We start from the raw sequence: 12,935 nt of genomic DNA, 5'->3' as shown, positions 1-12,935 counted from the left end.
GTATTTCAGTTGATTAGAATACTTTATAACACCAGCTTGAAAAATTGTTTTAAAATCAGAAATGTTGGCCTACTGAAATGTATGTTCAGCAAATGCACTCAATACTTGGTCGAGGCTCCATTTGCATCAATTACTGCACCAATGCGACATGGTACGGAGGCAATCAGCCTGTGACACTGCTGAGGTGTTATGGAAGCCCAGGTTGCGTTGATGGCAGCCTTCAGCTAATCTGCATTGTTGGGTCTTGCTTCTCTCAACTTCCTCTTGACAATACCCCATAGATTCTCTGTGGGGGTAAGGTCAGACGAGTTTGCTGGCCAGTCAAGCACAGTGATACTGTTGTTTTTAAACCAGGTATTGGTAGTTTTGGCAGTGTGGACAGGTGCTAAGTCCTGATGGAGAATTAAATTTCCATCTCAAAATAGCTTGTCGGCAGAGGGAAGCATGAAGTGCTCAAAAATTTCCTGGCAGACGGCTGCACTGACTTTGGTCTTGATAAAACACAGTAGACCTACACCAGCAGATGACATGGCTCCCCAAACCATCAGTGATTGTGGAAACTTCACACTAGACCTAAAGCAGCTTGGATTGTGTGCATCTCCACTCTTCCTCCAGACTCTGGGACCTTGATTTCCAAATGAAATGCAAAATTTTCTTTCATCTGAAAACAACACCTTGGACAACTGAGCAACAGTCCAGTTTGTTTTCTCCTTGGCCCAGGTAAGACGCATCTGCAGTGTCTATTGTCTGAAACAACTGATACTGGAAGCCTGTGCTAGCATTTCTTCTGTGGTGTTGCTATCAGTGTGTCAAGAGTGGAAGAAGAGGGTTGCATTGACAATCCAACACAATGGGCAGCACTTTGAACACATTCTATAAGTGGTCATAAACTTGTAAATAACTCATGAAAGAATTAAGTTACGTTAAAACCAAGCACACCATTGTTTTTCTTGTGAAATTCTCAATAAGTTTCATGTGTCACATGACCCTCTTCGCATTAAAAAAAATAAAGTTGGATCCAAAATGGCCAAATTCAAAATGGCCACCATGGTCACCACCCATCTTGAGAAGTTTCCCCCTCTCATATACTAATGTGCCACAAACAGGAAGTTGATATCACCAACCATTCCAATTTTATTTAGGTGTATCAATATAAATGGCCCACCCTGTAGATCACTCTGTTTGTAACGACTCTATTACGTAACATGTTAGGACATGTTAGGTTAGGCTATGGGTTGAACTAGATGGACTTAAAGTCTTCCTTCAACCTTAATAACTATGTTACTATGTTACTATGTATATAATATATGATTTTCACTTTTTGTTTTGAAGAACTGAAATAAATTAGCTTTTTGATGATATTCTAATTTTGTGAGAAGCACCTGTATATATACAGTATATATTTATTTAACGGCCTTCGGCTCAATCTCGAGACATGGCTACTTGATGGATGAAGACCCATGTAGGAAGATCATTCTTGTGCAAGCCTAGATAGGACCACCAGGATCTTCTATGTCATTATCTTGATTGTATCAAGCCATTAGGTTGCTGGTCTTCCTCTTCACCTTGTTCCTTCTTTTCTTCTGACCATGATATCCTTCTCCAGTGATTCCTGTCTTTGTATGATGTATCCAAAGTAGGGAGGTTTTAGCTCTGTGATCCTTGTTTCAAGTGACATGTCTGGCTTGATTTGTTCCAAAATTGATTTGTTTGTTCTTCTTGCTAACCATGGCATTGCTAACTTGCTAATTTACAACGTCTAATTTATCGTCGTCCATCTCAAATGTGTTCCGGTCATACCTGGCAGTAGTCTATATCTTTCTCTTCTTTGTATTGAGTGGCAGTCCCATGTTCAAGCTTTCCATCTCGACACTCTGTAGTAAGTCCTTCATTACAGGTATTCTTGTTGCTATCAATGTTTTATCATCTGCGCATGTAAGATTGTTGATTATTCATCCAGTAATTTGGATTTCTTGTTCTTTTTCAGCAAATCCAGACTTCATGAAAATACCTTCTGCAAATAAATTGAAGAGAAATGGTGACAAGATTCACACTTGTTTGAGTCCTCGCTTTACTTTGGACCATTTCTTTTTGAAGTTCTGTTCAGATTGTTGCTTGTTCGTCTATGTAAAGGTTCCTAAAAAGACTGATCAGATAGTTCAGCACACATGGTTTGAAGGTTTTGCTATAGTCATTGAAGCAAAAATAGATCTCAATGTTGTATCCTTTGGACTTTTCTTTTATCCATCTAATGTTAGTAATTACATCTCTTGTTCCTCTACCTTTTATGAATCCCGCTTGGTTCGTAGGCAGCTCTATGTCAAAGTAAGGCTGTAACCATCTTTGTAGGTTCTTTAGTAGTATTTTGCTGACATGAGGTATGAGCACAATAGTCTTCAAGTTTCCACAGTCGATAGCATCTCCCTTCTTCGGAATAGTAAAAAAGAGTGATATTGTCCATCCTTGGGCAATTTACCAGTTGTCCATATGTGTTGACACAGGCATGTGATGACATCAATTGCTGCCTCAGAAGTCTTCATTAGCTCTATTGGAATATTGTCACATCAAGGCACTTCGTTGTTTGACAGAAGCTTTATCACAGCAACGACTTTGTCTTTCAGGATGCTCAGCTCTCTATCATTTCCAGTCTCATTTTCTTCCCGCATCACTGAGTCATTCTTGAAGAGGTGTTTTGTGTACTCTTTCCATATTTCCTTAATCTGTTCTGGCTCAGTTAATTTCTTCACGCTGTTGACTTTCTATATGTCCACTTTTGGTTGAAACTTTCATTGTATCCATTTGATCTTTTGGTATGTCTTCCTGGTCTTGCCCCTCAGATGTTCGCTTTCTATCACTTTACATATCTATTAGGAATAACACTCTTGTCTGCTCAATGGCTCTCTTTAGTCTTTTACAGATGTTGTCTGCATCTGTTACCTTTTGCTTTTGCTGTTCTGCTTTTTCGTTGATCTTTATGGCCTCTCCTTTTAAACATAGCTGCAAGAGTTAATTATGCCTCTTGATTATGGTCTTATTTGTTTTATCAGTAATAATAGTCTTTATATGTTTCTACAATTCATCAGTAGTGTTGAGCGATACCGTCCGATACTTGAAAGTATCGGTATCGGAAAGTATCGTCCGATACCGGCAAAGTATCGGATCCAATCCGATACCGATACCCGATACCAATACAAGTCAATGGGACTCAAGTATCGGACGGTATTCCTGATGGTTCCCAGGGTCTGAAGGAGAGGAAACTCTCCTTCAGGCCCTGGGATCCATATTAATGTGTAAAATAAAGAATTAAAATAAAAAATATTGCTATACTCACCTCTCCGAGGGAACCGGCAGCGTTGTTTGCTTAAAATTCGCGCTTTTCTTTCCTTACGTGAAGTCCCGGCTTTGTGATTGGTTGCGTCGCAGTCACATGGGCGACGCAACCAATCACAGCAAGCCGTGACGTAATTTCAGGTCCTTAAGGATTTTAAAATTACGTCCCGGCTTTGTGATTGGTTGCGTCGCAGTCACATGGGCGACGCAACCAATCACAGCAAGCCGTGACGTAATTTCAGGCCCTGAAGGATTTTAAAATTACGTCCCGGCTTTGTGATTGGTTGCGTCGCAGTCACATGGGCGACGCAACCAATCACAAGCCGTGACGTCACGGGAGGCTGGACACGCGCGCATTTTAAAATGCGCGCTTGTCCAGCCTCCCGTGACGTCCCGGCTTGTGATTGGTTGCGTCGCGGTCAACCAATCACAAGCCGGGAGGCTGGACACGCGCGCATTTTAAAATGCGCGCTTGTCCAGCCTCCCGTGACGTCCCGGCTTGTGATTGGTTGCGTCGCGGTCAACCAATCACAAGCCGGGAGGCTGGACACGCGCGCATGCTCAACACTATTCATCAGGTTTTCTTTCATCCAAGTCCAATGATGTAAATTGGTTATGCAGACCTTTCCAAAAAACATGAGGTATGTTGGTCGAATGAAACCTAGAAATAGCCTGTAGTCTATTTCGTTTGAGCAGCTTGAATCTTTTATGTCAAAAGTTCATGATCAGTTCCACAATCAGCTTCTGGCCTTGTTTTCACAGTAATGATCAATGACCTCCATCTCTGGGGAACACATATGTAGTCAATCTGATTCTTATAGGACTCTTTCAGTCATGTCCATGTGACAAATCTCTGTTGGTTATTTTTGAATAAGGTGTTTATGATGGACAGTTGATTTGTCATACAAAAGTCATTGAATCTTCTGTTATTGAAATTTGGTTTGGATAAATCTATCCCTGTGTTTGCTGCGGCCATTCCCATTAAGACTGAGTATTTTGAGCGCTCAAGGAATGAGACTGCACACCATTGTGTCAATAACATTCCATCAATACTGATGATTTATTGTACATACATAGTTTTATAATTGCATATAGAAAGGAGTGGTTAGGGGTGGTTAGTTAATTACCATATTGTCTAGCTCCTCTGTTATTGGTTATCTAAATATATATGGAATATTGTGATTAATGCACATATGAATGCTGATTAAGCAACTAAAATGTAGCTCTCTGCATCTAGGACAAAGTTGAGACATCTGATCATCACTTAATACATCTGGTACTGTTCCGCTTTTTTTTGGGTGTCTGGAAAGTACCGAGGAACCATCTGGCCTAGCTCATGTGGTCAAGTAGAGCAATTGATTATAAACTAGCTGAGTATATATTAGCTGTGGATATACGAGTATATATGATTATAGAGGAGTATACATGCAAGTGAGATCTACATGATATATATATATTTCTATCACATTGCCTCCAGCCTTGTTTTATTCACCAAGTCCAAGATGTCCAACTATGGTTAAATGTTTGTTGTGGCCCAATTTGGCATTCAAGTATCCCATGATAATAAGTAAGTCTTGTTTTGGCGTCTTGTCAATTTAATCTTTAATGTGAATAGTTCAACTTACTCCTCTTCAACATCTGTGGTTGCTGAGTAGACTTGTATAACTGTGACATGGACTGACACTACTTGCAGTCATATGAAGATTATTATTATTATTTATTGTTATAGTGCCATTTATTCCATGGCGCTTTACATGTAAGGAGGGGTATACATAATAAAAACAAGTGCAATAATCTTTAACAATACAAGTCATAACTGGTACAGGAGGAGAGAGGACCCTGCCCACGAGGGCTCACAATCTACAAGGGATGGGTGAGAATACCGTAGGCGAGGACAGAGCTGGTCATGTAGCGGTTTGGTCGATCGGTGGTTACTGCAGGTTGTAGGCTTGTCGGAAGAGGTGGGTCTTCAGGCTCTTTTTGAAGGTTTTGATGGTAGGCGAGAGTCTGATGTGTTGTGGTAGAGGGTTCCAGAGTAGGGGGTGATACGCGAGAGAAATCTTGTATACGATTGTGGGAAGAGGAGATAAGAGGGGAGTAGAGAAGGAGATCTTGCGAGGATCGGAAGTTGCGTGCAGGAAAGTGCCGGGAGACGAGGTCACAGATATATGGAGGAGACAGGTTGTGGATGGCTTTGTATGTCATGGTTAGGGTTTTGTACTGGAGTCTCTGGGCAATAGGGAGCCAGTAAAGGGATTGACAGAGGGGAGAGGTCGGGGAATATCGGGGGGACAGGTGGATTAGTCGGGCAGCAGAGTTTAGAATAGATTGGAGGGGTGCGAGAGTGTTAGAGGGGAGGCCACGGAGCAGGAGGTTGCAGTAGTCAAGGCGAGAGATGATGAGGGCATGGACTAGGGTTTTTGCAGATTCTTGGTTGAGGAATGTACGGATTCGTGAAATATTTTTGAGTTGAATTCTGCATGAAGTGGAAAGGGCTTGGATATGTGGTTTGAAGGAGAGATCAGCATCAAGGATTACCCTGAGGCAGCGAGCTTGTGGGACTGGGGAGAGTGGGCAGCCATTTACTGTAATGGATAGGTTTGTTCGGGGGGGGTGGTTGCGTGAGATGGGGAAAGATGATGAATTCTGTTTTGTCCATGTTAAGTTTCAGTTTTCTAGCAGAGAAGAAGGATGAAATAGCGGATAGACATTGAGGGATTCTGGTTATGTTGTGATCCGCTTTTTGGGCTCCCCTAGTGGTGGCTGGTGGTACTGGAGACTTGTGTGTTCTTTTCTGCCTCAGCTCACCTGCTTCCATCAGTTTTGGGAGTTCCCTATTTAGCCTTGCTCTCCAGTCACTTCCTTGCCGGTCATCATTGTAACCTGAGTCTTTTAGTTGCATGTTCCTGCTACCAGTCTGCTGATCAGCTAAGTGGACTCTTGTCCTTTTTGTTTTGTATTTTTTGTCCAGTTTACAGTTTGTCATTTCCTGTTACTGGAAGCTCTTGTGGACTGAAATTGCCACTCCTGTGTCATGAGTTGACACAGGAGTCTTAAAGTAATTTCAGGATGAGTTTTTGAAAGGGTTTTTCAGCTGACCGTGAAGTCCTCTTTTGTATCCTTCCTCTATCTAGTAAGTGGACCTCGCTTTGCTAAATCTACCTTCATACTGTGTATGTCTTTTCCTCTGAACTCACCGTTAATATATGTGGGGGCTACTATCATCTTTGGGGAATTTCACTAGAGGTAAGCCAGGTCTGTTCCTTCCTCTTCCAGGTGTAGTTAGTTCTCCGGCTGGCGCATGGCATCTAGGCAGCCGTAGGAATGCTTCCTGGCTACTGTTAGTTGTGTGGTAGATTTAGGTCACGGTCAGCTTGAGTTTCCATCACCCGAGGGCTAGTCTGTTATTTTGTGTTTCTGATGTTCCCATGCCATTGGGGAATCATGACAGTATGACCGGCCGCTGTTAAAGTAATTGGCAGAAGAAAGGAGAGTAAAAGAAGTCTGTAGATTTTTTTTTTTTTCCTCACATGTTTGCTACTTAGTTGGCTCAGTTGTATTTCTATTTACAGCCTTGCCTTTCTCTCCTTCTAATCCTTGAATGGCTCTGATCTCTCCGGTTTAAGGATGGACTCTCAGAGTTTGGCTGCAGGTTTAAATAATCTTGCTACGAAGGTTCAGAATTTACAAGATTATGTTATACGTACTCCTATTTCTGAACCTAAGATTCCTACACCAGAGGTATTTTCCGGAGATAGATCTCGGTTTCAGAATTTCAAATGTAATTGTAAATTATTCCTTTCTCTCAGACCTCACTCCTCTGGAGATCCTGTTCAGCAGGTTAAGATTGTGATTTCTTTGCTGCGAGGTGACCCTCAAAATTGGGCATTTTCATTGACACCAGGGGATCCTGCGTTGCTCAGTGTGGATGCGTTTTTTCTGGCTTTAGGGTTGCTGTATGAGGAACCTAATTTGGAGATTCAAGCTGAAAAAGCTTTAATAGCCCTGTCTCAAGGGCAAGATGAAGCTGAGATATACTGCCAAAAATTTCGTAAATGGTCTGTGCTTACTCAGTGGAATGAGTGTGCCCTAGCGGCAATTTTCAGAGAAGGCCTTTCTGATGCCGTTAAGGATGTCATGGTGGGGTTTCCTACGCCCACAGGTCTGAATGAGTCCATCACAATGGCGATTCAGATTGATCGGCGTTTGCGGGAGCGCAAACCCGTGCACCATTTGGCGGTATCTTCTGAAGGGACGCCAGAGAAAATGCAATGTGACAGAATTCTGTCAAGAAGCGAGCGGCAGAATTATAGGCGCAAAAATGGCTTGTGCTTCTACTGTGGTGATTCCGCGCATGTTATATCAGCATGCTCTAAACGTACTAGGAAGGTTGACAAGTCTGTTTCTATTGGCACTTTACAGTCTAAATTTCTTCTGTCTGTAACTCTGATTTGTTCATTATCAGTTATTACCGTGGATGCCTATGTGGACTCTGGCGCCGCTCTGAGTCTCATGGATTGGTCCTTCGCCAGGCGCTGTGGGTTTGATTTGGAGACTCTGGAAGTTCCTATACCTCTGAAGGGTATTGATTCTACACCTCTGGCTTGTAATAGACCACAGTTCTGGACGCAAGTGACTATGCGTATGACTCCAGACCATCAGGAGATGATTCGCTTCCTCGTGTTGCATAATTTACATGATGTGTTAGTGCTTGGATTACCATGGTTGCAATCTCATAACCCAGTACTGGACTGGAAAACTATGTCTGTGTTAAGCTGGGGATGTCGGGGGGCTCATGGGGACATACCTTTGGTTTCTATCTCGTCATCTATTCCCTCTGAGGTTCCGGCATTTTTGTCGGATTTTGGGGATATTTTTGAAGAGCCTAAAATTGGTTCTCTCCCTCCCCACAGAGAGTGTGATTGCGCCATAGATCTGATTCCAGGCAGTAAATTTCCAAAGGGTCGTTTGTTTAACCTATCTGTACCTGAGCATGCTGCCATGCGAGAGTATGTTAAGGAGTCCCTGGAAAAGGGACATATTCGTCCTTCTTCATCACCTTTAGGAGCTGGGTTTTTCTTTGTCTCTAAAAAGGATGGCTCGCTGAGGCCTTGTATTGATTATCGACTCCTGAATAAAATTACTGTCAAATATCAGTATCCGTTGCCGCTGCTTACTGATTTGTTTGCTCGCATAAGGGAGGCTAAGTGGTTCTCTAAGATTGATCTCCGTGGGGCGTATAATTTGGTGCGAATTAAGCAAGGGGATGAGTGGAAAACCGCATTTAATACGTCTGAGGGCCACTTTGAGTATTTAGTAATGCCTTTCGGCCTTTCTAATGCACCTTCAGTTTTTCAGTCCTTTATGCATGATATTTTCCGTGAATATCTGGATAAATTTATGATTGTGTATTTGGACGATATTTTGATTTTTTCTGAGGACTGGGAGTCTCATGTTCAGCAGGTCAGGAGGGTTTTTCAGGTCTTGCGGGAGAATTCTCTGTGTGTAAAGGGTTCTAAGTGTGTTTTTGGGGTTCAAAAGATTTCCTTTTTGGGGTACATTTTTTCCCCTTCTTCTGTTGAGATGGACCCTGTCAAGGTTCGGGCTTATTTGTGACTGGACGCAGCCTACTTCTCTAAAGGGTCTTCAGAAGTTCTTGGGCTTTGCTAATTTTTATCGTCGATTTATAACTGGTTTTTCTGGTGTTGCTAAGCCTCTTACGGATTTGACTAAGAAGGGTGCTGATGTTGCCAATTGGTCCTCTGCCGCTGTGGAGGCCTTTCGGGAACTTAACCGCCGCTTTTCGTCTGCCCCTGTGTTGCGCCAGCCTGATGTCTCTCTCCCCTTTCAGGTTGAGGTCGATGCTTCCGAGATCGGAGCGGGGGCGGTTTTGTCGCAGAAAAGTTCCGATTGCTCAGTGATGAGACCTTGTGCGTTCTTTTCTCGAAAATTTTCTGCCGCCGAAAGAAATTATGATGTCGGTAATCGGGAGCTTTTGGCCATGAAGTGGGCATTTGAGGAGTGGCATCATTGGCTTGAGGGTGCTAGACATCAGGTGGTGGTTTTGACTGATCACAAGAATCTGATTTATCTTGAGTCTGCCAGGCGCCTGAATCCTAGACAGGCGCGCTGGTCGTTGTTTTTCTCTCGGTTTAATTTTGTGGTCTCATATCTACCAGGTTCTAAGAATGTGAAGGCAGATGCCCTTTCTAGGAGTTTTGAGCCTGATTCCCCTGGTGATTCGGAACCTACAGGTATCCTTAAGGATGGGGTGATATTATCCGCTATTTCCCCAGATCTGCGATGTGCTTTGCAAGAGTTTCAGGCGGATAGACCTGATCGCTGTCCACCTGGTAGACTGTTTGTTCCTGATGATTGGACCAGTAGAGTCATCTCGGAGGTTCATTCTTCTACGCTGGCGGGTCATCCTGGAATTTTTGGTACCAGGGATTTGGTGGCTAGATCCTTCTGGTGGCCATCTCTGTCTCGAGATGTGCGTGTTTTTGTGCAGTCTTGTGATGTGTGTGCTCGGGCCAAGCCTTGTTGTTCTAGGGCTAGCGGGTTGTTGTTGCCCTTGCCTATTCCGAAGAGGCCTTGGACGCACATCTCGATGGACTTTATTTCTGATCTTCCTGTCTCTCAGAGGATGTCTGTCATCTGGGTGGTGTGTGACCGTTTTTCTAAGATGGTTCATTTGGTGCCATTGCCGAAGTTGCCTTCCTCGTCTGAGTTGGTTCCTTTGTTTTTTCAAAATGTGGTTCGCTTGCATGGTATTCCTGAAAATATCGTTTCTGATAGGGGTACCCAGTTCGTTTCTAGATTTTGGCGGGCATTCTGTGCCAGGTTGGGCATTGATTTGTCTTTTTCGTCTGCCTTCCATCCTCAGACTAATGGCCAGACGGAGCGAACTAATCAGACTTTGGAGACGTATTTGAGGTGTTTTGTGTCTGCGGATCAGGATGATTGGGTTGCCTTTTTGCCGTTGGCGGAGTTTGCTCTTAATAATCGGGCTAGTTCGGCCACTTTGGTTTCCCCTTTCTTTTGCAATTCGGGGTTTCATCCCCGTTTTTCTTCTGGTCAGGCGGAGTCTTCGGATTGTCCCGGAGTAGATGCTGTGGTGGATCGGTTGTATCGGATTTGGGAACAAGTGGTGGACAATTTGAATTTGTCCCAGGAGAGGACTCAGCGGTTTGCTAACCGCCAGCGTCGGGTTGGTCCTCGCCTTCGTGTTGGGGACTTGGTGTGGTTGTCTTCCCGTTTTGTCCCAATGAGGGTTTCTTCTCCTAAATTTAAGCCTCGGTTCATCGGTCCCTATAGGATTTTGGAGATTATTAACCCTGTTTCCTTTCGTTTGGACCTCCCGGCATCTTTCGCTATCCATAATGTGTTCCATCGGTCGTTGTTGCGGAGATACGAGGTGCCGGTGGTTCCTTCTGCTGAGCCTCCTGCTCCTGTGCTGGTTGAGGGTGAATTGGAGTACGTTACAGAGAAGATCTTGGACTCCCGTATTTCCAGGCGGAGACTCCAGTATCTGGTTAAATGGAAGGGCTATGGTCAGGAAGATAATTCTTGGGTAACTGCCTCTGATGTTCATGCCTCGGATTTGGTTCGTGCCTTTCATAGGGCTCATCCAGGTCGCCCTGGCGGTTCTTATGAGGGTTCGGTGCCCCCTCCTTAAGGGGGGGGTACTGTTGTGATCCGCTTTTTGGGCTCCCCTAGTGGTGGCTGGTGGTACTGGAGACTTGTGTGTTCTTTTCTGCCTCAGCTCACCTGCTTCCATCAGTTTTGGGAGTTCCCTATTTAGCCTTGCTCTCCAGTCACTTCCTTGCCGGTCATCATTGTAACCTGAGTCTTTCAGTTGCATGTTCCTGCTACCAGTCTGCTGATCAGCTAAGTGGACTCTTGTCCTTTTTGTTTTGTATTTTTTGTCCAGTTTACAGTTTGTCATTTCCTGTTACTGGAAGCTCTTGTGGACTGAAATTGCCACTCCTGTGTCATGAGTTGACACAGGAGTCTTAAAGTAATTTCAGGATGAGTTTTTGAAAGGGTTTTTCAGCTGACCGCGAAGTCCTCTTTTGTATCCTTCCTCTATCTAGTAAGTGGACCTCGCTTTGCTAAATCTACCTTCATGCTGTGTATGTCTTTTCCTCTGAACTCACCGTTAATATATGTGGGGGCTACTATCATCTTTGGGGAATTTCACTAGAGGTAAGCCAGGTCTGTTCCTTCCTCTTCCAGGTGTAGTTAGTTCTCTGGCTGGCGCATGGCATCTAGGCAGCCGTAGGAATGCTTCCTGGCTACTGTTAGTTGTGTGGTAGATTTAGGTCACGGTCAGCTTGAGTTTCCATCACCCGAGGGCTAGTCTGTTATTTTGTGTTTCTGATGTTCCCATGCCATTGGGGAATCATGACAGGTTAGTAGGGAAGTGATATCTGGTCCAGAGATGTAGCTCTGTGTGTCATCAGCATAGAGGTGATACTGAAATCCATGAGATTCTATGAGCTGTCCCAGGCCAAAGGTGTAAATGGAGAAGAGCAGGGGCCCTAGGACTGAACCTTGTGGGACTCAGACAGATAGGGGGCGAGGTGAGGAGATGGTGTGTGAGTGGGAAACGCTGAATGTCCGGTCTGTTAGGTATGATGAGATCCAGGATAGGGTCAAATCTGTGATGCCAAGGGATGAGAGGGTCTGTAATAATAGGGAATGGTCCACTGTGTGAAAGGCAGCCAACAGGTCGGTTGGTGACCTTAGTTAGGGCAGTTTCAGTGGAATGGTGTGACCGGAAGCCAGTTTGTAAGCGGTCGAAGAGGGAGCAAGAAGAGAGATGGGAGGACAGTTCAAGGTAGATGTGTTGTTCCAGTAGTTTGGAGGCATAGGGGAGAAGTGATATTGGGCAATAGCTAGATACAGAGGATGGGTCAAGAGAAGGCTTTTTGAGGATAGCTGTGATGGAGGCATGTTTAAAGCTTGAGGGGAAAACACCAGCTGTTAGTGATAGGTTGAAGAGATGGGTTAGGGTTGGGATGAAGACTGTGGTGAGGTTTGGGAAGAAGTGGGATGGGAGCGGGTCAAGTGCACAGGTGGTGAGATGCGATCTTGAGAGTTGAGTGGAGAGTTGATCTTCTGTAATGGTGGAGAAGTTGGTTTTGGAGGTGGAGGGCTGGGAAGTCAGGAGGAAGGGCTCTAGGGGTTGTTGACCAAAACTGTTATGATCCTAGTGGTAGAGGATCTCAGAAGTTCCAGCTAAGTCCGCAAACACAAAAACCAGCTCATAGTGGTAACTTGGCTGACCGTATATCTAATCCTAGCACAACAACTAGAAGTAGCCGGGGAACGTACCTACGTTGATTCTAGACGTCTCGCACCAGCCGGAGAACTAACTAACCCTTTCAGAGAAAATAAGACCTCACTTGCCTCAAGAGAAAGGACCCCAAAGTTATAATACAAGCCCCCAACAAATAATAACGGTGAGGTAAGAAGAAAAGACAAACGTAAGAATGAACTAGATTTAGCAAAGAGAGGCCCACTAATTAATAGCAGAAAATAGGAAGGAGACTTATACGGTCAGCAAAAACCCTACAAAAATATCCACGCTGAATATCCAA

The sequence above is a fragment of the Ranitomeya variabilis genome, chromosome 2 (genome assembly GCF_051348905.1).
Source record: "Ranitomeya variabilis isolate aRanVar5 chromosome 2, aRanVar5.hap1, whole genome shotgun sequence".
Lineage (NCBI taxonomy): Eukaryota > Metazoa > Chordata > Amphibia > Anura > Dendrobatidae > Ranitomeya > Ranitomeya variabilis.
Note: the sequence above shows the minus strand (reverse complement) of the source record.